Source organism: Anopheles ziemanni, chromosome 2 (assembly GCF_943734765.1).
Source record: "Anopheles ziemanni chromosome 2, idAnoZiCoDA_A2_x.2, whole genome shotgun sequence".
In the NCBI taxonomy this organism is placed as follows: Eukaryota; Metazoa; Arthropoda; class Insecta; order Diptera; family Culicidae; genus Anopheles; species Anopheles ziemanni.
Window position 1 is genome coordinate 25,465,048 of NC_080705.1, and position 2,595 is coordinate 25,467,642.

Sequence of the window (2,595 nt, forward strand, 5' to 3'; positions counted from 1 at the left end):
GTAACTATCCATGAGGCTCCGTCCCATCCCTCGAAACGCACCAAAAACTAGAGACAGCTAATGTTCTGGTCGAAATATATGTGGCCACCATGCTGGATTTCGGGTTACTCAATATGACGCTTTATGATAGTCAAAGCTTATCCTAAACGCTACCCAAGTATGACAAGCCTCCGAAAAACATTGACCAGTTTTTGGAGAGAATTACATCTAACCTACATTTTTAGGACCCGCAGTGCATGCCACAAGCGCATGGAGACTATAGAGGCCACAAATGACAACTCAATCAAAGACTTACATGCTTAACAACATTGACAAACACTTCCCTTTAGAATAAATGAAAAAAACTACATCCTAAAATTTTTGTGCATATTTCAAATTTTGTTATTGCACCGGTGCAAATATTATCACGCTTACGGTAGTAAACGTTACTTAACTTATGCAGGGTTCACCAAGTTTTTTTTAACACCAAATACTTTCCTGCCTACAAAATACTGTTTCGAATTTTAGAAGAATCCATATTTAATCGATGGCTAATTATGCACACGGTACTTATATGACCTTCTCCTTCAATGTCGGATTCGACGGAAAATTCAAGCCTACTCGTGGCCGCGAAAAACGGATCGACGCACTGGCTCTATTACGGAACGGAATCGGTGCTCGGTTTCACGGTGAAACCCCGGAAAGTGTTGGCCATCCTTACGCCGCAACCATCTTGTGTGGTCGTACGTGTCGCGGTGCCAAAAATAAACAACGTGCAACACACCGAAAAAACCTTGCACTTAACCATCAAACCGGCCCCTCGCACCAAGCAATCGTAAGAGCAATCATTAAAGCCGCCTGCCAGCGAGTGGAATGGATCGATCGTTCGTTACGTACCGAGTGGCCGATCGCTTAAGAATTTGGAAAAGTGGAGAAACTCGCTTCAGCGACGAGATTACGCGACCGGTCGACGAAGATGCGACGACGTGATTCGCGGATCGAGGAAGTGGCACCGATCGAGCGTCAATTGTTGGTTTTTGGAGGAGTCGCCGGCAAACGGCGCCATCGGAACATCGGAACGCTGCTCGGGCACTTGTCCGGCCGGGTTCCGCCCCCCGGGTGCCATTTTCGGTGCGCCCCCATCCATCACGCGCTAACCTTCAATTCCGGACAGCGCGTGCGCAGCTGGCGGTGGACTCGGGAGTCTGCACAATTATGCCCGCCGATTGTGTAACACACCAGAGCTAACACATCGATGCGTTCGGGGCTGCACGAAAGCGAAAGTTCATATCACACTGCGCCGAAAGCTCTTGAGGCGAATCGTTGGCGCATGTCTGCATGGGGAGGTTGTAGGAGGGGACGCGGAAAATGACAGCGCATGTTAAGGAGGTAAACGATGAGGATGTGTTATCGAACGATGATGGAAGAGGTAACGCCGATAAAAAGATACCCACTACGAGTACAGTGGTGTCCAATTAATTGGCATCTCGGAGTTGTCTTCCGTCATAATTGGATTCAAGAACAAGTTATTTCAGAACCTCATCATTTATTTTGGATTTTAGCTATTTTCAAATGATACTATTTTCCATTTAGAACTAACTCATCGATGTGAATAATGTTAACTAACTTATATCATTTGCTCCGATGTTTACTTTTAAATCAATCAAAGCTTTGCGCAACACTTTAAACACACGTGAACGTAACTCTAACCACCTAACTTCTCACGATGACCGTTATGCTCGGTGAGCTTACGGCTTGGATGAAAATAATACAATCACCTCCGGCCACACCTCCCACCAGCCGTCGGCCGGTTCGAAGATAAGCCTTTTTTATTTTGCTTCCCAGTTTTCCAACCCCCCCGCTTCGCTTAACCGCTCCGTCTCGTCCGACGCCTTTCCGGCAATTACCAAATTACGGCGTGATAAGATAATTTCCGGCACATCCGCAACGGCGGACGAAATGTTCCACCTCGATCATGTAACCCTAACGGCATCGCAGTCGTCGTCGTGTACCTTTTGGGGTCGGACGCATCTTCAATCGGGCTTTTCCTTTTCGCTCGATCCGTCCGGGATTGGCGGGAGATTTGCTTTTCGTTTTGTCTTTCGACCGATCGGAATCCCTTCCTGGATCGATGGATCGACGATGCGCGGTGCGCGAACGATGACCTCCGTGCGGTAGTGCGACCCCCCAACAGCGTGCGGGGGTTCGGTGGTGGCCGCGGCCTGTCAATTTCGTGCCGAGGAGAGATCGATTGAACCTCCCTTACCGGCGCTGGATGGAACCTCACTCGATGCGGGCCGTCACCGCGTTGGTCGGCTTGGCATTTGAATTGAATTTCTCGACCCCTTCTCGGGCCGTCTCTCGGGCTCGGGACAGATCGCTAGGAATGGCAGGCTGGGCTCGGTTTCGGATTGGCCCGTAATCGGAAACCTGCTCCACACGCCACGTCAGGTGGCAAGCGGATGAGATCGGTCGCACGGGGGTTTGCCATCGGCAGCCCGAGCCCCGGAATTGCCCGAGTAATTGACCACAGAACGTTCCACCACTACATCCACCTAGGAGCATTTCAAAAACTATTCAGAAAAGAACATTTTAACTATACATAGCAATCATTTA